The sequence below is a fragment of the Lissotriton helveticus genome, chromosome 4_1 (genome assembly GCF_964261635.1).
Source record: "Lissotriton helveticus chromosome 4_1, aLisHel1.1, whole genome shotgun sequence".
In the NCBI taxonomy this organism is placed as follows: domain Eukaryota; kingdom Metazoa; phylum Chordata; class Amphibia; order Caudata; family Salamandridae; genus Lissotriton; species Lissotriton helveticus.
The window spans coordinates 571,066,539-571,089,948 of NC_136063.1; positions in this window are offsets into that span (position 1 = coordinate 571,066,539).

Here is a 23,410-nt window from a genome sequence, read left to right on the forward strand (position 1 = left end):
TGGGCAGTACTTTTTTGTACTGTGGATCAAGTACTGTGTCACATATCTACTCTCTGGAGGGCGCTTTGGAGCCTTGGATTAATTGCCAAGTGAAGGATTAAGCTCAGAACCAACTTGTATGCATTTTAGTTTACACGGCAAACATTTCTGTCACCTTTTTCAACGGGTCTTGCAGCAGATGTATCAAAGTGATTGCTTGGCTCATTGTACTCTCCTCATTAATGTAGTCGGTACTGTGATAAATGTACGGACATATGGATACCAAAAGGTTATCTGAAGAACATAGGAGAGAAAGGGGGGGATCTTTTCTAATGTAGAAAGAAACCCATCAGCCCACCAGTTGGCGGAACCTCATCATCTGGGTTTTGTGGATGCGAATGATGCCCGTTAAACAACTCTTTAATCCCTTCAACAAGGGTTGTGAGGTACGGATCATCAGACGAAAAAGGAAAACCATCAACCAGAAGATGGGTATTTGAAAGGCTGACAGGGTGAGTTGCAGTGCTCAAAAAAACAAAATTCGTGAAAAGAATAAAAATACCTGTTTTGATGTCTAAGGAACAATTTTAATAGGTATGACCATCAAAGCGGTATGTCTAAAAGCAGAGTGAATATAGTGTTTTAGAAAATATTACTATTCATCAAAGATAGAGAGTGGTCAACATGTTTCAGCCCCTCCGGGCTTTCATCAGGACCTATGATGTACACTACTGCAACTTTTGTTACAAGACGTGATAAGACAAAGACCTACCGGTGGTATGGTCTCTTAACCACTTGGATGCTAAGGCCCTTGGACCCTCTTCATGCAATTTCCATTGAAACGAATGGACACTCCATGACGAGCTGAGCTCGTCATGAGCGTCCAAGGGGTTAATCCAAGAACTCTCCTATGAAACAAAACATAAATAAAGAAAAAATATATACACAGTACACAGAAACAATCATTCATGTACAAACGTTTTTTGTTACAGAGAAGATATGATCATTTTGTATGTGTCTGCAAAAATTATAATGCACTCACCCATTGTTGTTGGGAGGAAAAGCCTCACCTCTCCTGGCGCTCGCTCAGGAAAAAGAGGCCACGCTCTGAGTAGAGAAAAGAAAAAACTTGTGTTCTCAAGCATTGACTATGTACCTTCTTGAACAGGGAATATGGGGCATTGTGGCAGAGTAGCAGACCAGTGGGGTATTGAATAGAGACTCATCAAAATATCTTGTTTAGCTTGGTTCCATTCTGCAATGAGTATATACTAGCAAGAAAATGTCTTTGAAGAAGAATTGTCAAAAAACGCTTTGAAAGAGGAATTTTATCAAAACCATAAATATTGTCAACAAAGCTTCGGACTCAGGAATTAGAGACAACAAAACTTCGAAATATCATGGAGAGAGTTGATGTCTCTCAATGTGCTAGCCCATGGTTTAAGAACGACTAGTCTAGCTTCTGAGGTATTAATGCAAAAAGAGCACGCAGCACTCACTTACCTATACGTCGTTGCCTCGGTCGTATGACTGAGCCGAGGGGAAGGTAGTGAGGCTGCGTGCAAGCGGCGGTGAAAAAGGGTTCTTGCGGACCTTAAAGGAAGCTCTCTATAAGGTTTTCTACTTCCTGATAGGCTAACCAGAGTGATTGCAAGCCTATACCAGTAAAGAGAAGGCCGGAGAGAGGTCTGTATTGTTGTAATGCGAGCTCTCCTGATTGGATTTTAAAACGGAACCGGAAATGAAAGGAGAAGTCCCGGTCCAAGCCGTCACTGTGTTTCTATGTTGTTATAATGTGAGCTCTCCTGATTGGATCTTAAAACGGAACCGGAAATAAAAGGAAAGGAAAACTCCCGGTTCGTGCCGTCACTGTGTTTCTATGTTCTATTGGCTAATTAGTTCTACCGGCGATGCATGGCAATAACAACAACAGGGTGTGAAGAAGACAGTCTTCCACTCTCGAGTTGCGGGTTATACTAAAAGCCAAGCTGTAAGAGGGCCGGTAGATGTCTGTGTCGGTCCAAAAGTAAAAAGTGCTAAGAGCCTGTTTTTTAATATCATCTCCGCGTGGAATGGATTAAAGACACCAAAGTTATCATACTCCCGACATACCTTGTATCTCATACATTACTGGGGCAGGGTAGATTTCATTACTTAAAATCGCGATGCCTAGAAAGACTGCTCCTAGAAAATTGCGGTGGTATGAATAAAAGGGAAACTAGGTGAAAAAGGGAAACTAGGTGAAAAATTCCAAAAAGCACCATATATGCCGTCAGCTCAGGACACTAGGAGTTAGTGTGTTTCCTTTGTTAACCATTAAAGCATATAAAGGTCCTTTCCATAATCTCATTGACGTCCAGAATGATATGTAAATATATCTCTGTTGAATATAAAGACGCCTCATAATAGTGGGTATTCCACAGAGAAATGATGACATATGCATATATGCCAAAGGGGAGTGAGATGTATATATTTAGGAACCCTCCAGATACTCAATGTCAATACAGAGAGGCAAAGGTTAGAGCTGCAACCAGGGAATATCATCATTAAGTCCCCTCGTGTCACATTTAAGTTTAAAGACCCATTTCTGTTCTTTCCTCAGTAAGAAGTGTGAAATGTCACTTACGTGCGGAGGTATATATGGTTGTTCAAGTACCAGCCATTCCAGTTCGTCGGCCGAATGTTTCATGCTGAGAAAATGGGATGTCAATCGAGTGGCTTGTCTGTTGCATCTAATGGTGCTTTTGTGTTCTTGTATCCTTAGTTTAATCTTTCTTGCTGTCATCCCTATGTACCGCAGGGAACAAGGGCAAGTGATCTGATATATAACTTTTTCGCTGTTGCAGTTCGTATGATGTCTCAATTGCCAAGGACGTGTTGTGCCTATGTCGACTGACAGTGTTTTCTTTGTCTGGGGACACACTGAACAGTTGCCACATGGATAGTGGCCCTGCACCGGTGGCAGGTTCCATAGTCTGGATGTGGTCTCACATATGGTATTCCTAGGTCTAGTGTGGACCAGTTCATCTTTCAAGTTGGTACTTCTTTTGAATGAGAAAAGCGGCAGAGGGATATTGTCCCCTGCACAGTTTAGAATACGCCACTTTTGTCTAATGATCTTTTGTATCATTGAAGAGGCAGTACTAAAGGTGGTCACGCAGACTAGTCTGTTCATAGGAGGTTTCTCAACCGAAGGTTCAAGAAGAGACTCTCGGTGGTTATTAAACGCTCTTTTGCATGAGTTTCTTATGAGTCTACTCGGATACAAACGTTGTTTTAATTTCTTAGAGAGGTCCTTGGACTGGATGCGGAAGTCTGATTTGTCTGAGCAATTCCTTCGGACCCTCAAAAACTGCCCGAATGGGAGATTCTCTCGGAGGGACCGAGGATGATGACTGTCAAATCTCAATAGGGAATTGCGCGACATGGGTTTCCGGTACAGGCTACTTGAAAGATGTCCCTCTTCGGGGATAATTAGCTAATCCAAAAATGGAAGCTCCGTTTTACTGTAGTCTACTGTAAACCTGAGAAAAGGATTTTGACTGTTCAGCCAGGTCTGGAAAGCCAGTATGGAATGGCTATCTCCACGCCATATTACTAGGATGTCATCTATGTACCTCTTCCACAACACCGTCTGATGGAAGTACGGATTGTTGTGGTTGAGGACATGATGGGTTTCAAAGTGGTGGACATATCCAAGGCCCTTGTTGAGTACCTGATTCTCTAGGGCTGATGGGTTTCTTTCTACATTAGAAAAGATCACCCTTTTCTCTCCTATGTTCTTCAGATAACCTTTTGGTATCCATATGTCCGTACATTTATCACAGAACCGACTACATTAATATTTCCACAAGACCTTTGGTATCGTTCGTGTTTTCTTGTCAGTTAAGTTGGGGGACAAGATACAAGGAGGTCTATAAACTTTAACTCCCCTAGGACCCTACTCTCCACACTTCTTTCACCACTGTTTCATGTGCAGCTACGGCTGCGGGTCCGGTCATAATCAGGCTTTCTGCTTCAGCTTAGCCTGCTCTGTAGAGGTACCTTTTTTTATGTGACAAGATGGCAGATTTTGCGGGCCTGGGCTTTGATGATGAGACTCTTTTATCCATTTTGAATGATAACCCCAGTATGCTTGATCTGGTTCTGACTACAGTACAAACACCCCTAGGGGACTGGGACACTGTGCTGAATCTCAAAAAAAGCCACTCGCGTACCATAGTACATGGACAGATCATGGCCGAATACCTCCATGGGAAGTGCGCTCCCACAGGCCTGATTGTCACGAACGCGCCTAGACTATTTCTGACGGATAAAACATTTATCAAGGATTGGTCCCTGATAGCCTGGCGTTGTACACGAGACTGGCTTATTCTGATTATTTCAACTGCCAAGAGGGTGGCGGATGCCATCCTGGTAGAAATACAGCTTCTGGAAGGCCAAATCAAAACAACTCTAACTACCAAACGCTTTGAAAAACAACAAGAGGAATCGAACAAAGCTAATAAGGAGTATAAAGAACCTATATTTTTTGCTAAAATCGAAAAATTTAAAAAGGATTTGGCGAAATTCTCTCACGAGAAAGTCTATCCATATACCAGCGAAGATTATATTCCCACTGATTCCAACAAACAAGACAAATTCTATGGATCTAATTATGCCACCTCTTCTGATCCAGAATCTTCTGATTCAGATAGCAACGATACCTCCCAATGGAGAGGGAGAGGGAGAGGGCGCAACAATCGATCAAACCGTAGACGCAGTGGACGAGGCAATATGTACCAACAAGGACCATGGTGGCCACCCACTCCATGGGGCTATCCACAATTTCCACCACCCATGCCTCACTATGCTATGCAACCTCAATACTATGACAGCCAGGCTTTTTTAGGGCAGGGCCGTGGCTGGAACAGAGGGAGACGGAGATGCCCCAATCAGGTCCAATGGGCAGACGAACAAGACCCCCCGATCACCCGCAGCAAGCGAGGCCAATAATTGCCACACATGATAAGAATGAAGATCTGGTAGTGAATCTAAGCACTCGCATTCTGTCTCCCCTAGAGAATCAGGTACTCAACAAGGGCCTTGGATTTGTCCCCACTAACAGTGGAGATGCTTTCCAACTTCGTGGTGAAATTGAAAAGTTTTTTCGGAGTGTGAGACTACACTTCTTTTTCAAGGACGATAATAAAGACCTGACACAATCTACCACTGACACAAACACAGGTCTTAGGACAAAATCCACCTTTATGCCTTTGTTACATCAAGTGCCATCGAGAGTAGATAATTTTGAAACTGCTGTACTACAGGATTTGAAGACTTTAGATCTCTCTAGACACGACAATTTTCAGAATTTATCTAAGAGTGAAAGACAAGCACTTGCTACTCTATCCAATGACAAGGACATTACGATCAAACCGGCCGATAAGGGGGGTGCGATAGTCATCCAGGACACCACCTCTTTTCGGGCCGAGTGCCTCAGACAGCTGAGAAATAATCAGTTCTACACACCCCTCAGTGCAGATCCAACCTCAAGACTTTCGATTGAAATAAAACATCTAGTGGAGGAAGCAAGTGGAAGCAAGTGCGGAAGGCTGGATAACAACTAATGAAGCGAAATTCCTCGTTACGACGTATCCAGTTACTCCGTACTTTTACACGCTGCCGAAGATTCATAAGACCACCAGGCCTCCCCCTGGACGCCCAATAATCTCGGGCATTGGATCACTGCTAGAACCATTGTCCTCCTTTGTAGACGTGTTCCTAGCACCTCTTGTGCAGACCATGCCAACATACCTTCAGGACACTAAAGATGTCCTTCGCTTGTTACCTGCAACAGCTTTCGACATCAATTTAGACTTTCTTGTCAGCTTTGATGTAGAGTCGCTATACACATGTATACCGCAAACTGAGACTCTACAAACTTTACAGGAACTTCTGGAAACCACCAATCACGAAAGTATAACACCTGTCCATTTTATTATGGATTTAGCAAGAATAGCCATGACTGAGAACTTTTTTAGTTTCGAGGACTCCCTATATCTCCAGACGTCAGGGACGTCTATGGGCAGTAAATTTGCGCCGAGCCTGGCCAATTTATATGTCCACCACTTTGAAACCCATCATGTCCTCAACCACAACAATCCGTACTTCCATCAGACGGTGTTGTGGAAGAGGTACATAGATGACATCCTAGTAATATGGCGTGGAGATAGCCATTCCATACTGGCTTTCCAGACCTGGCTGAACAGTCAAAATCCTTTTCTCAGGTTTACAGTAGACTACAGTAAAACGGAGCTTCCATTTTTGGATTTGCTAATTATCCCCGAAGAGGGACATCTTTCAAGTAGCCTGTACCGGAAACCCATGTCGCGCAATTCCCTATTGAGATTTGACAGTCATCATCCTCGGTCCCTCCGAGAGAATCTCCCATTCGGGCAGTTTTTGAGGGTCCGAAGGAATTGCTCAGACAAATCAGACTTCCGCATCCAGTCCAAGGACCTCTCTAAGAAATTAAAACAACGTTTGTATCCGAGTAGACTCATAAGAAACTCATGCAAAAGAGCGTTTAATAACCACCGAGAGTCTCTTCTTGAACCTTCGGTTGAGAAACCTCCTATGAACAGACTAGTCTGCGTGACCACCTTTAGTACTGCCTCTTCAATGATACAAAAGATCATTAGACAAAAGTGGCGTATTCTAAACTGTGCAGGGGACAATATCCCTCTGCCGCTTTTCTCGTTCAAAAGAAGTACCAACTTGAAAGATGAACTGGTCCACAATAGACCTAGGAATACCATATGTGAGACCACATCCAGACTATGGAACCTGCCACCGGTTCAGGGCCACTATCCATGTATAAGAATTGGCTTGGTAGTTTGGTTTGCCCTGTTCCCATCATGCACTGGGACAGGAACAGACTAATTTGCATATAGCCAGGTTCTGAGCTGGGATGGTGCAGTGAGCTAAAAAACGGTGATGGATTAAAACCATGATCTCTTGACTTGGTAAGAGTATTCTGCATCATTCAGAATCTCTGTCCATCACCACCCCCCTTTTTCAAAATCGGTTTTATCCACACTATGTGTGGGAGGGTATACTCAGACGTGAGTCCCTTGCTCATTGCACCATCAGGATTCAAGCAAACCGGGCCGAAGAAGGCTGTGATGCCAGAAACCGGTCCCCGGGAGCTTGTTTCCTTCCCAGTATAAGAATTGGCTTGGTAGTTTGGTTTGCCCTGTTCCCATCATGCACTGGGACAGGAACAGACTAATTTGCATATAGCCAGGTTCTGAGCTGGGATGGTGCAGTGAGCTAAAAAACGGTGATGGATTAAAACCATGATCTCTTGACTTGGTAAGAGTATTCTGCATCATTCAGAATCTCTGTCCATCACCACCCCCCTTTTTCAAAATCGGTTTTATCCACACTATGTGTGGGAGGGTATACTCAGACGTGAGTCCCTTGCTCATTGCACCATCAGGATTCAAGCAAACCGGGCCGAAGAAGGCTGTGATGCCAGAAACCGGTCCCCGGGAGCTTGTTTCCTTCCCAGTATAAGAATTGGCTTGGTAGTTTGGTTTGCCCTGTTCCCATCATGCACTGGGACAGGAACAGACTAATTTGCATATAGCCAGGTTCTGAGCTGGGATGGTGCAGTGAGCTAAAAAACGGTGATGGATTAAAACCATGATCTCTTGACTTGGTAAGAGTATTCTGCATCATTCAGAATCTCTGTCCATCACCACCCCCCTTTTTCAAAATCGGTTTTATCCACACTATGTGTGGGAGGGTATACTCAGACGTGAGTCCCTTGCTCATTGCACCATCAGGATTCAAGCAAACCGGGCCGAAGAAGGCTGTGATGCCAGAAACCGGTCCCCGGGAGCTTGTTTCCTTCCCAGTATAAGAATTGGCTTGGTAGTTTGGTTTGCCCTGTTCCCATCATGCACTGGGACAGGAACAGACTAATTTGCATATAGCCAGGTTCTGAGCTGGGATGGTGCAGTGAGCTAAAAAACGGTGATGGATTAAAACCATGATCTCTTGACTTGGTAAGAGTATTCTGCATCATTCAGAATCTCTGTCCATCACCACCCCCCTTTTTCAAAATCGGTTTTATCCACACTATGTGTGGGAGGGTATACTCAGACGTGAGTCCCTTGCTCATTGCACCATCAGGATTCAAGCAAACCGGGCCGAAGAAGGCTGTGATGCCAGAAACCGGTCCCCGGGAGCTTGTTTCCTTCCCAGTATAAGAATTGGCTTGGTAGTTTGGTTTGCCCTGTTCCCATCATGCACTGGGACAGGAACAGACTAATTTGCATATAGCCAGGTTCTGAGCTGGGATGGTGCAGTGAGCTAAAAAACGGTGATGGATTAAAACCATGATCTCTTGACTTGGTAAGAGTATTCTGCATCATTCAGAATCTCTGTCCATCACCACCCCCCTTTTTCAAAATCGGTTTTATCCACACTATGTGTGGGAGGGTATACTCAGACGTGAGTCCCTTGCTCATTGCACCATCAGGATTCAAGCAAACCGGGCCGAAGAAGGCTGTGATGCCAGAAACCGGTCCCCGGGAGCTTGTTTCCTTCCCAGTATAAGAATTGGCTTGGTAGTTTGGTTTGCCCTGTTCCCATCATGCACTGGGACAGGAACAGACTAATTTGCATATAGCCAGGTTCTGAGCTGGGATGGTGCAGTGAGCTAAAAAACGGTGATGGATTAAAACCATGATCTCTTGACTTGGTAAGAGTATTCTGCATCATTCAGAATCTCTGTCCATCACCACCCCCCTTTTTCAAAATCGGTTTTATCCACACTATGTGTGGGAGGGTATACTCAGACGTGAGTCCCTTGCTCATTGCACCATCAGGATTCAAGCAAACCGGGCCGAAGAAGGCTGTGATGCCAGAAACCGGTCCCCGGGAGCTTGTTTCCTTCCCAGTATAAGAATTGGCTTGGTAGTTTGGTTTGCCCTGTTCCCATCATGCACTGGGACAGGAACAGACTAATTTGCATATAGCCAGGTTCTGAGCTGGGATGGTGCAGTGAGCTAAAAAACGGTGATGGATTAAAACCATGATCTCTTGACTTGGTAAGAGTATTCTGCATCATTCAGAATCTCTGTCCATCACCACCCCCCTTTTTCAAAATTGGTACTTGAACAACCATATATACCTCCGCACGTAAGTGACAGTTCACACTTCTTACTGAGGAAAGAACAGAAATGGGTCTTTAAACTTAAATGTGACATGAGGGGACTTAATGATGATATTCCCTGGTTGCAGCTCTAACCTTTGCCTCTCTGTATTGACATTGAGTATCTGGAGGGCTCCTAAATATATACATCTCACTCCCCTTTGGCATATATGCATATGTCATCATTTCTCTGTGGAATACCCACTATTATGAGGCGTCTTTATATTCAACAGAGATATATTTACATATCATTCTGGACGTCAATGAGATTATGGAAAGGACCTTTATATGCTTTAATGGTTAACAAAGGAAACACACTAACTCCTAGTGTCCTGAGCTGACGGCATATATGGTGCTTTTTGGAATTTTTCACCTAGTTTCCCTTTTTCACCTAGTTTCCCTTTTATTCATACCACCGCAATTTTCTAGGAGCAGTCTTTCTAGGCATCGCGATTTTAAGTAATGAAATCTACCCTGCCCCAGTAATGTATGAGATACACGGTATGTCGGGAGTATGATAACTTTGGTGTCTTTAATCCGTTCCACGCGGGGATGATATTAAAAAACAGGCTCTTAGCACTTTTTACTTTTGGACCGACACAGACATCTATCGGCCCTCTTACAGCTTGGCTTTTAGTATAACCCGCAACTCGAGAGTGGAAGACTGTCTTCTTCACACCCTGTTGTTGTTATTGCTATGCATCGCCGGTAGAACTAATTAGCCATTAGAACATAGAAACACAGTGACGGCACGGACCGGGAGTTTTCCTTTCCTTTTATTTCCGGTTCCGTTTTAAGATCCAATCAGGAGAGCTCACATTATAACAACATAGAAACACAGTGACGGCTTGGACCGGGACTTCTCCTTTCATTTCCGGTTCCGTTTTAAAATCCAATCAGGAGAGCTCGCATTACAACAATACAGACCTCTCTCCGGCCTTCTCTTTCCTGGTATAGGCTTGCAATCACTCTGGTTAGCCTATCATGAAGTAGAAAACCTTATAGAGAGCTTCCTTTAAGGTCCGCAAGAACCCTTTTTCACCGCCGCTTGCACGCAGCCTCACTACCTTCCCCTCGGCTCAGTCATACGACCGAGGCAACGACGTATAGGTAAGTGAGTGCTGCGTGCTCTTTTTGCATTAATACCTCAGAAGCTAGACTAGTCGTTCTTAAACCATGGGCTAGCACATTGAGAGACATCAACTCTCTCCATGATATTTCGAAGTTTTGTTATCTCTAATTCCTGAGTCCGAAGCTTTGTTGACAATATTTATGGTTTTGATAAAATTCCTCTTTCAAAGCGTTTTTTGACAATTCTTCTTCAAAGACATTTTCTTGCTAGTATATACTCATTGCAGAATGGAACCAAGCTAAACAAGATATTTTGATGAGTCTCTATTCAATACCCCACTGGTCTGCTACTCTGCCACAATGCCCCATATTCCCTGTTCAAGAAGTTACATAGACAATGCTTGAGAACACAAGTTTTTTCTTTTCTCTACTCAGAGTGTGGCCTCTTTTTCCTGAGCGAGCGTGATAAGACAAAGACCTACCGGTGGTATGGTCTCTTAACCACTTGGATGCTAAGGCCCTTGGACCCTCTTCATGCAATTTCCATTGAAACGAATGGACACTCCATGACGAGCTGAGCTCGTCATGAGCGTCCAAGGGGTTAATCCAAGAACTCTCCTATGAAACAAAACATAAATAAAGAAAAAATATATACACAGTACACAGAAACAATCATTCATGTACAAACGTTTTTTGTTACAGAGAAGATATGATCATTTTGTATGTGTCTGCAAAAATTATAATGCACTCACCCATTGTTGTTGGGAGGAAAAGCCTCACCTCTCCTGGCGCTCGCTCAGGAAAAAGAGGCCACGCTCTGAGTAGAGAAAAGAAAAAACTTGTGTTCTCAAGCATTGACTATGTACCTTCTTGAACAGGGAATATGGGGCATTGTGGCAGAGTAGCAGACCAGTGGGGTATTGAATAGAGACTCATCAAAATATCTTGTTTAGCTTGGTTCCATTCTGCAATGAGTATATACTAGCAAGAAAATGTCTTTGAAGAAGAATTGTCAAAAAACGCTTTGAAAGAGGAATTTTATCAAAACCATAAATATTGTCAACAAAGCTTCGGACTCAGGAATTAGAGACAACAAAACTTCGAAATATCATGGAGAGAGTTGATGTCTCTCAATGTGCTAGCCCATGGTTTAAGAACGACTAGTCTAGCTTCTGAGGTATTAATGCAAAAAGAGCACGCAGCACTCACTTACCTATACGTCGTTGCCTCGGTCGTATGACTGAGCCGAGGGGAAGGTAGTGAGGCTGCGTGCAAGCGGCGGTGAAAAAGGGTTCTTGCGGACCTTAAAGGAAGCTCTCTATAAGGTTTTCTACTTCCTGATAGGCTAACCAGAGTGATTGCAAGCCTATACCAGTAAAGAGAAGGCCGGAGAGAGGTCTGTATTGTTGTAATGCGAGCTCTCCTGATTGGATTTTAAAACGGAACCGGAAATGAAAGGAGAAGTCCCGGTCCAAGCCGTCACTGTGTTTCTATGTTGTTATAATGTGAGCTCTCTTGATTGGATCTTAAAACGGAACCGGAAATAAAAGGAAAGGAAAACTCCCGGTTCGTGCCGTCACTGTGTTTCTATGTTCTATTGGCTAATTAGTTCTACCGGCGATGCATGGCAATAACAACAACAGGGTGTGAAGAAGACAGTCTTCCACTCTCGAGTTGCGGGTTATACTAAAAGCCAAGCTGTAAGAGGGCCGATAGATGTCTGTGTCGGTCCAAAAGTAAAAAGTGCTAAGAGCCTGTTTTTTAATATCATCTCCGCGTGGAATGGATTAAAGACACCAAAGTTATCATACTCCCGACATACCTTGTATCTCATACATTACTGGGGCAGGGTAGATTTCATTACTTAAAATCGCGATGCCTAGAAAGACTGCTCCTAGAAAATTGCGGTGGTATGAATAAAAGGGAAACTAGGTGAAAAAGGGAAACTAGGTGAAAAATTCCAAAAAGCACCATATATGCCGTCAGCTCAGGACACTAGGAGTTAGTGTGTTTCCTTTGTTAACCATTAAAGCATATAAAGGTCCTTTCCATAATCTCATTGACGTCCAGAATGATATGTAAATATATCTCTGTTGAATATAAAGACGCCTCATAATAGTGGGTATTCCACAGAGAAATGATGACATATGCATATATGCCAAAGGGGAGTGAGATGTATATATTTAGGAACCCTCCAGATACTCAATGTCAATACAGAGAGGCAAAGGTTAGAGCTGCAACCAGGGAATATCATCATTAAGTCCCCTCGTGTCACATTTAAGTTTAAAGACCCATTTCTGTTCTTTCCTCAGTAAGAAGTGTGAAATGTCACTTACGTGCGGAGGTATATATGGTTGTTCAAGTACCAGCCATTCCAGTTCGTCGGCCGAATGTTTCATGCTGAGAAAATGGGATGTCAATCGAGTGGCTTGTCTGTTGCATCTAATGGTGCTTTTGTGTTCTTGTATCCTTAGTTTAATCTTTCTTGCTGTCATCCCTATGTACCGCAGGGAACAAGGGCAAGTGATCTGATATATAACTTTTTCGCTGTTGCAGTTCGTATGATGTCTCAATTGCCAAGGACGTGTTGTGCCTATGTCGACTGACAGTGTTTTCTTTGTCTGGGGACACACTGAACAGTTGCCACATGGATAGTGGCCCTGCACCGGTGGCAGGTTCCATAGTCTGGATGTGGTCTCACATATGGTATTCCTAGGTCTAGTGTGGACCAGTTCATCTTTCAAGTTGGTACTTCTTTTGAATGAGAAAAGCGGCAGAGGGATATTGTCCCCTGCACAGTTTAGAATACGCCACTTTTGTCTAATGATCTTTTGTATCATTGAAGAGGCAGTACTAAAGGTGGTCACGCAGACTAGTCTGTTCATAGGAGGTTTCTCAACCGAAGGTTCAAGAAGAGACTCTCGGTGGTTATTAAACGCTCTTTTGCATGAGTTTCTTATGAGTCTACTCGGATACAAACGTTGTTTTAATTTCTTAGAGAGGTCCTTGGACTGGATGCGGAAGTCTGATTTGTCTGAGCAATTCCTTCGGACCCTCAAAAACTGCCCGAATGGGAGATTCTCTCGGAGGGACCGAGGATGATGACTGTCAAATCTCAATAGGGAATTGCGCGACATGGGTTTCCGGTACAGGCTACTTGAAAGATGTCCCTCTTCGGGGATAATTAGCTAATCCAAAAATGGAAGCTCCGTTTTACTGTAGTCTACTGTAAACCTGAGAAAAGGATTTTGACTGTTCAGCCAGGTCTGGAAAGCCAGTATGGAATGGCTATCTCCACGCCATATTACTAGGATGTCATCTATGTACCTCTTCCACAACACCGTCTGATGGAAGTACGGATTGTTGTGGTTGAGGACATGATGGGTTTCAAAGTGGTGGACATATCCAAGGCCCTTGTTGAGTACCTGATTCTCTAGGGCTGATGGGTTTCTTTCTACATTAGAAAAGATCACCCTTTTCTCTCCTATGTTCTTCAGATAACCTTTTGGTATCCATATGTCCGTACATTTATCACAGTACCGACTACATTAATATTTTCACAAGACCTTTGGTATCGTTCGTGTTTTCTTGTCAGTTAAGTTGGGGGACAAGATACAAGGAGGTCTATAAACTTTAACTCCCCTAGGACCCTACTCTCCACACTTCTTTCACCACTGTTTCATGTGCAGCTACGGCTGCGGGTCCGGTCATAATCAGGCTTTCTGCTTCAGCTTAGCCTGCTCTGTAGAGGTACCTTTTTTTATGTGACAAGATGGCAGATTTTGCGGGCCTGGGCTTTGATGATGAGACTCTTTTATCCATTTTGAATGATAACCCCAGTATGCTTGATCTGGTTCTGACTACAGTACAAACACCCCTAGGGGACTGGGACACTGTGCTGAATCTCAAAAAAAGCCACTCGCGTACCATAGTACATGGACAGATCATGGCCGAATACCTCCATGGGAAGTGCGCTCCCACAGGCCTGATTGTCACGAACGCGCCTAGACTATTTCTGACGGATAAAACATTTATCAAGGATTGGTCCCTGATAGCCTGGCGTTGTACACGAGACTGGCTTATTCTGATTATTTCAACTGCCAAGAGGGTGGCGGATGCCATCCTGGTAGAAATACAGCTTCTGGAAGGCCAAATCAAAACAACTCTAACTACCAAACGCTTTGAAAAACAACAAGAGGAATCGAACAAAGCTAATAAGGAGTATAAAGAACCTATATTTTTTGCTAAAATCGAAAAATTTAAAAAGGATTTGGCGAAATTCTCTCACGAGAAAGTCTATCCATATACCAGCGAAGATTATATTCCCACTGATTCCAACAAACAAGACAAATTCTATGGATCTAATTATGCCACCTCTTCTGATCCAGAATCTTCTGATTCAGATAGCAACGATACCTCCCAATGGAGAGGGAGAGGGAGAGGGCGCAACAATCGATCAAACCGTAGACGCAGTGGACGAGGCAATATGTACCAACAAGGACCATGGTGGCCACCCACTCCATGGGGCTATCCACAATTTCCACCACCCATGCCTCACTATGCTATGCAACCTCAATACTATGACAGCCAGGCTTTTTTAGGGCAGGGCCGTGGCTGGAACAGAGGGAGACGGAGATGCCCCAATCAGGTCCAATGGGCAGACGAACAAGACCCCCCGATCACCCGCAGCAAGCGAGGCCAATAATTGCCACACATGATAAGAATGAAGATCTGGTAGTGAATCTAAGCACTCGCATTCTGTCTCCCCTAGAGAATCAGGTAGTCAACAAGGGCCTTGGATTTGTCCCCACTAACAGTGGAGATGCTTTCCAACTTCGTGGTGAAATTGAAAAGTTTTTTCGGAGTGTGAGACTACACTTCTTTTTCAAGGACGATAATAAAGACCTGACACAATCTACCACTGACACAAACACAGGTCTTAGGACAAAATCCACCTTTATGCCTTTGTTACATCAAGTGCCATCGAGAGTAGATAATTTTGAAACTGCTGTACTACAGGATTTGAAGACTTTAGATCTCTCTAGACACGACAATTTTCAGAATTTATCTAAGAGTGAAAGACAAGCACTTGCTACTCTATCCAATGACAAGGACATTACGATCAAACCGGCCGATAAGGGGGGTGCGATAGTCATCCAGGACACCACCTCTTTTCGGGCCGAGTGCCTCAGACAGCTGAGAAATAATCAGTTCTACACACCCCTCAGTGCAGATCCAACCTCAAGACTTTCGATTGAAATAAAACATCTAGTGGAGGAAGCAAGTGGAAGCAAGTGCGGAAGGCTGGATAACAACTAATGAAGCGAAATTCCTCGTTACGACGTATCCAGTTACTCCGTACTTTTACACGCTGCCGAAGATTCATAAGACCACCAGGCCTCCCCCTGGACGCCCAATAATCTCGGGCATTGGATCACTGCTAGAACCATTGTCCTCCTTTGTAGACGTGTTCCTAGCACCTCTTGTGCAGACCATGCCAACATACCTTCAGGACACTAAAGATGTCCTTCGCTTGTTACCTGCAACAGCTTTCGACATCAATTTAGACTTTCTTGTCAGCTTTGATGTAGAGTCGCTATACACATGTATACCGCAAACTGAGACTCTACAAACTGTACAGGAACTTCTGGAAACCACCAATCACGAAAGTATAACACCTGTCCATTTTATTATGGATTTAGCAAGAATAGCCATGACTGAGAACTTTTTTAGTTTCGAGGACTCCCTATATCTCCAGACGTCAGGGACATCTATGGGCAGTAAATTTGCGCCGAGCCTGGCCAATTTATATGTCCACCACTTTGAAACCCATCATGTCCTCAACCACAACAATCCGTACTTCCATCAGACGGTGTTGTGGAAGAGGTACATAGATGACATCCTAGTAATATGGCGTGGAGATAGCCATTCCATACTGGCTTTCCAGACCTGGCTGAACAGTCAAAATCCTTTTCTCAGGTTTACAGTAGACTACAGTAAAACGGAGCTTCCATTTTTGGATTTGCTAATTATCCCCGAAGAGGGACATCTTTCAAGTAGCCTGTACCGGAAACCCATGTCGCGCAATTCCCTATTGAGATTTGACAGTCATCATCCTCGGTCCCTCCGAGAGAATCTCCCATTCGGGCAGTTTTTGAGGGTCCGAAGGAATTGCTCAGACAAATCAGACTTCCGCATCCAGTCCAAGGACCTCTCTAAGAAATTAAAACAACGTTTGTATCCGAGTAGACTCATAAGAAACTCATGCAAAAGAGCGTTTAATAACCACCGAGAGTCTCTTCTTGAACCTTCGGTTGAGAAACCTCCTATGAACAGACTAGTCTGCGTGACCACCTTTAGTACTGCCTCTTCAATGATACAAAAGATCATTAGACAAAAGTGGCGTATTCTAAACTGTGCAGGGGACAATATCCCTCTGCCGCTTTTCTCGTTCAAAAGAAGTACCAACTTGAAAGATGAACTGGTCCACAATAGACCTAGGAATACCATATGTGAGACCACATCCAGACTATGGAACCTGCCACCGGTTCAGGGCCACTATCCATGTGGCAACTGTTCAGTGTGTCCCCAGACAAAGAAAACACTGTCAGTCGACATAGGCACAACACGTCCTTGGCAATTGAGACATCATACGAACTGCAACAGCGAAAAAGATACATATCAGATCACTTGCCCTTGTTCCCTGCGGTACATAGGGATGACAACAAGAAAGATTAAACTAAGGATACAAGAACACAAAAGCACCATTAGATGCAACAGACAAGCCACTCGATTGACATCCCATTTTCTCAGCATGAAACATTCGGCCGACGAACTGGAATGGCTGGTACTTGAACAACCATATATACCTCCGCACGTAAGTGACATTTCACACTTCTTACTGAGGAAAGAACAGAAATGGGTCTTTAAACTTAAATGTGACATGAGGGGACTTAATGATGATATTCCCTGGTTGCAGCTCTAACCTTTGCCTCTCTGTATTGACATTGAGTATCTGGAGGGCTCCTAAATATATACATCTCACTCCCCTTTGGCATATATGCATATGTCATCATTTCTCTGTGGAATACCCACTATTATGAGGCGTCTTTATATTCAACAGAGATATATTTACATATCATTCTGGACGTCAATGAGATTATGGAAAGGACCTTTATATGCTTTAATGGTTAACAAAGGAAACACACTAACTCCTAGTGTCCTGAGCTGACGGCATATATGGTGCTTTTTGGAATTTTTCACCTAGTTTCCCTTTTTCACCTAGTTTCCCTTTTATTCATACCACCGCAATTTTCTAGGAGCAGTCTTTCTAGGCATCGCGATTTTAAGTAATGAAATCTACCCTGCCCCAGTAATGTATGAGATACACGGTATGTCGGGAGTATGATAACTTTGGTGTCTTTAATCCGTTCCACGCGGGGATGATATTAAAAAACAGGCTCTTAGCACTTTTTACTTTTGGACCGACACAGACATCTATCGGCCCTCTTACAGCTTGGCTTTTAGTATAACCCGCAACTCGAGAGTGGAAGACTGTCTTCTTCACACCCTGTTGTTGTTATTGCCATGCATCGCCGGTAGAACTAATTAGCCATTAGAACATAGAAACACAGTGACGGCACGGACCGGGAGTTTTCCTTTCCTTTTATTTCCGGTTCCGTTTTAAGATCCAATCAGGAGAGCTCACATTATAACAACATAGAAACACAGTGACGGCTTGGACCGGGACTTCTCCTTTCATTTCCGGTTCCGTTTTAAAATCCAATCAGGAGAGCTCGCATTACAACAATACAGACCTCTCTCCGGCCTTCTCTTTCCTGGTATAGGCTTGCAATCACTCTGGTTAGCCTATCATGAAGTAGAAAACCTTATAGAGAGCTTCCTTTAAGGTCCGCAAGAACCCTTTTTCACCGCCGCTTGCACGCAGCCTCACTACCTTCCCCTCGGCTCAGTCATACGACCGAGGCAACGACGTATAGGTAAGTGAGTGCTGCGTGCTCTTTTTGCATTAATACCTCAGAAGCTAGACTAGTCGTTCTTAAACCATGGGCTAGCACATTGAGAGACATCAACTCTCTCCATGATATTTCGAAGTTTTGTTATCTCTAATTCCTGAGTCCGAAGCTTTGTTGACAATATTTATGGTTTTGATAAAATTCCTCTTTCAAAGCGTTTTTTGACAATTCTTCTTCAAAGACATTTTCTTGCTAGTATATACTCATTGCAGAATGGAACCAAGCTAAACAAGATATTTTGATGAGTCTCTATTCAATACCCCACTGGTCTGCTACTCTGCCACAATGCCCCATATTCCCTGTTCAAGAAGGTACATAGTCAATGCTTGAGAACACAAGTTTTTTCTTTTCTCTACTCAGAGCGTGGCCTCTTTTTCCTGAGCGAGCGCCAGGAAAGGTGAGGCTTTTCCTCCCAACAACAATGGGTGAGTGCATTATAATTTTTGCAGACACATACAATATGATCATATCTTCTCTGTAACAAAAAACGTTTGTACATGAATGATTGTTTCTGTGTACTGTGTATATATTTTTTCTTTATTTATGTTTTGTTTCATAGGAGAGTTCTTGGATTAAGAGACCATACCACCGGTAGGTCTTTGTCTTATCACGTCTTGTAACAAAAGTTGCAGTAGTGTACATCATAGGTCCTGATGAAAGCCCGGAGGGGATGAAACATGTTGACCACTCTCTATCTTTGATGAATAGTAGTATTTTCTAAAACACTATATTCACTCTGCTTTTAGACATACCGCTTTGATGGTCATACCTATTAAAATTGTTCCTTAGACATCAAAACAGGTATTTTTATTCTTTTCACGAATTTTGTTTTTTTGAGCACTGCAACTCACCCTGTCAGCCTTTCAAATACCCATCTTCTGGTTGATGGTTTTCCTTTTTCGTCTGATGATCCGTACCTCACAACCCTTGTTGAAGGGATTAAAGAGTTGTTTAACGGGCATCATTCGCGTCCACAAAACCCAGATGATGAGGTTCCGCCAACTGGTGGGCTGATGGGTTTCTTTCTACATTAGAAAAGATCACCCTTTTCTCTCCTATGTTATTCAGATAACCTTTTGGTATCCATATGTCCGTACATTTATCACAGTACCGACTACATTAATATTTTCACAAGACCTTTGGTATCTTTCGTGTTTTCTTGTCAGTTAAGTTGGGGGACAAGATACAAGGAGGTCTATAAACTTTAACTCCCCTAGGACCCTACTCTCCACACTTCTTTCACCACTCTCTCCTCATTAATGACTTCCCATGTGAAAACTTCAAAAGGTAGTAGCATCTGTGTTAGGCACTTAACTAGCCCATATTTGTCCACCTTGATTATTATTCGTTTTCCAGTTGCATCCCCTCCTTTTTGAAGTACATCGTCGGTGACCGGTCTGTACTGCTCAAACAACTGCTGCAACATGTAGTAGGTGAACTTCCAATGTGTTGGCACCTCCTGTATTAGGGCTTTAACTGGTAGTCTATTTGCATGGTGAATGATCCTCAACTGCTTCTGGGCTTTAAAAGAATCAATGGAGCAAGGACAGATTCTTCAACAGGCGGTCAGTGTGAAGACCTGGGGATAACTGTTGCCTAACCAACACAAACAAGCTCCAATGTGCAGGCATACACATGTAATCAGTTTGACAACTGGTCCAGATGTCTGTCATCAGGTGGATAGTCTGAACAGTATTCTGCTGAATGGCCTCACCAACCAACTACAGCACATCATGATAGAGTGCTGTAATAGCAACTCTGACAAAATAGGTCTGAGTGGGAACCTTCCATTTTGGGCAGCTGGCCACCACAAATTATAAAAAACAAACTTCTTCCACAAACGAAAGAGGGAGGAAGCCAGTGCTAAAAGTTTAGTTAGCTTCCCATTGTACAAACGTGTGATTGTGGGGTTGCTTTCGTAGGGTCCCTCCTACCTAAACACGCCCATAATAGTAACTTGGATTTTTTTCTTTTTGTAGTGACACTGACACAGGCAACTTCTCGAAAGAACCAGCAGGTGGTAGACTCAATGTGTGTCATCTGGGAATCACTGTTTTCCATTGTGTCTGTATCTGAGTCCTGTGCCATTTAGATGTTGCTAATGTGTGTGATGATGGCACATTCCAGGGGGCAGGGCTGCTTTGAGTAATGCTGTCAACCTCTTCTTCATCATGACCACCTTCTCCTTTGATCACTGTGAACTAAAATGGCTTCCCCTCTCTCATCACCATGACCACCAGCACCCTTCTTTTTAAGGTGTTCCTCCCTTTAGATTGCGTGATGCAATTTCCATTGAAACGAATGGACACTCCATGACGAGCTGAGCTCGTCATGAGCGTCCAAGGGGTTAATCCAAGAACTCTCCTATGAAACAAAACATAAATAAAGAAAAAATATATACACAGTACACAGAAACAATCATTCATGTACAAACGTTTTTTGTTACAGAGAAGATATGATCATTTTGTATGTGTCTGCAAAAATTATAATGCACTCACCCATTGTTGTTGGGAGGAAAAGCCTCACCTCTCCTGGCGCTCGCTCAGGAAAAAGAGGCCACGCTCTGAGTAGAGAAAAGAAAAAACTTGTGTTCTCAAGCATTGACTATGTACCTTCTTGAACAGGGAATATGGGGCATTGTGGCAGAGTAGCAGACCAGTGGGGTATTGAATAGAGACTCATCAAAATATCTTGTTTAGCTTGGTTCCATTCTGCAATGAGTATATACTAGCAAGAAAATGTCTTTGAAGAAGAATTGTCAAAAAACGCTTTGAAAGAGGAATTTTATCAAAACCATAAATATTGTCAACAAAGCTTCGGACTCAGGAATTAGAGACAACAAAACTTCGAAATATCATGGAGAGAGTTGATGTCTCTCAATGTGCTAGCCCATGGTTTAAGAACGACTAGTCTAGCTTCTGAGGTATTAATGCAAAAAGAGCACGCAGCACTCACTTACCTATACGTCGTTGCCTCGGTCGTATGACTGAGCCGAGGGGAAGGTAGTGAGGCTGCGTGCAAGCGGCGGTGAAAAAGGGTTCTTGCAGGCCTTAAAGGAAGCTCTCTATAAGGTTTTCTACTTCCTGATAGGCTAACCAGAGTGATTGCAAGCCTATACCAGTAAAGAGATGGCCGGAGAGAGGTCTGTATTGTTGTAATGCGAGCTCTCCTGATTGGATTTTAAAACGGAACCGGAAATGAAAGGAGAAGTCCCGGTCCAAGCCGTCACTGTGTTTCTATGTTGTTATAATGTGAGCTCTCCTGATTGGATCTTAAAACGGAACCGGAAATAAAAGGAAAGGAAAACTCCCGGTTCGTGCCGTCACTGTGTTTCTATGTTCTATTGGCTAATTAGTTCTACCGGCGATGCATGGCAATAACAACAACAGGGTGTGAAGAAGACAGTCTTCCACTCTCGAGTTGCGGGTTATACTAAAAGCCAAGCTGTAAGAGGGCCGATAGATGTCTGTGTCGGTCCAAAAGTAAAAAGTGCTAAGAACCTGTTTTTTAATATCATCTCCGCGTGGAATGGATTAAAGACACCAAAGTTATCATACTCCCGACATACCTTGTATCTCATACATTACTGGGGCAGGGTAGATTTCATTACTTAAAATCGCGATGCCTAGAAAGACTGCTCCTAGAAAATTGCGGTGGTATGAATAAAAGGGAAACTAGGTGAAAAAGGGAAACTAGGTGAAAAATTCCAAAAAGCACCATATATGCCGCCAGCTCAGGACACTAGGAGTTAGTGTGTTTCCTTTGTTAACCATTAAAGCATATAAAGGTCCTTTCCATAATCTCATTGACGTCCAGAATGATATGTAAATATATCTCTGTTGAATATAAAGACGCCTCATAATAGTGGGTATTCCACAGAGAAATGATGACATATGCATATATGCCAAAGGGGAGTGAGATGTATATATTTAGGAACCCTCCAGATACTCAATGTCAATACAGAGAGGCAAAGGTTAGAGCTGCAACCAGGGAATATCATCATTAAGTCCCCTCGTGTCACATTTAAGTTTAAAGACCCATTTCTGTTCTTTCCTCAGTAAGAAGTGTGAAATGTCACTTACGTGCGGAGGTATATATGGTTGTTCAAGTACCAGCCATTCCAGTTCGTCGGCCGAATGTTTCATGCTGAGAAAATGGGATGTCAATCGAGTGGCTTGTCTGTTGCATCTAATGGTGCTTTTGTGTTCTTGTATCCTTAGTTTAATCTTTCTTGCTGTCATCCCTATGTACCGCAGGGAACAAGGGCAAGTGATCTGATATATAACTTTTTCGCTGTTGCAGTTCGTATGATGTCTCAATTGCCAAGGACGTGTTGTGCCTATGTCGACTGACAGTGTTTTCTTTGTCTGGGGACACACTGAACAGTTGCCACATGGATAGTGGCCCTGCACCGGTGGCAGGTTCCATAGTCTGGATGTGGTCTCACATATGGTATTCCTAGGTCTATTGTGGACCAGTTCATCTTTCAAGTTGGTACTTCTTTTGAATGAGAAAAGCGGCAGAGGGATATTGTCCCCTGCACAGTTTAGAATACGCCACTTTTGTCTAATGATCTTTTGTATCATTGAAGAGGCAGTACTAAAGGTGGTCACGCAGACTAGTCTGTTCATAGGAGGTTTCTCAACCGAAGGTTCAAGAAGAGACTCTCGGTGGTTATTAAACGCTCTTTTGCATGAGTTTCTTATGAGTCTACTCGGATACAAACGTTGTTTTAATTTCTTAGAGAGGTCCTTGGACTGGATGCGGAAGTCTGATTTGTCTGAGCAATTCCTTCGGACCCTCAAAAACTGCCCGAATGGGAGATTCTCTCGGAGGGACCGAGGATGATGACTGTCATGGAGGTATTCGGCCATGATCTGTCCATGTACTATGGTACGCGAGTGGCTTTTTTTGAGATTCAGCACAGTGTCCCAGTCCCCTAGGGGTGTTTGTACTGTAGTCAGAACCAGATCAAGCATACTGGGGTTATCATTCAAAATGGATAAAAGAGTCTCATCATCAAAGCCCAGGCCCGCAAAATCTGCCATCTTGTCACATAAAAAAAGGTACCTCTACAGAGCAGGCTAAGCTGAAGCAGAAAGCCTGATTATGACCGGAC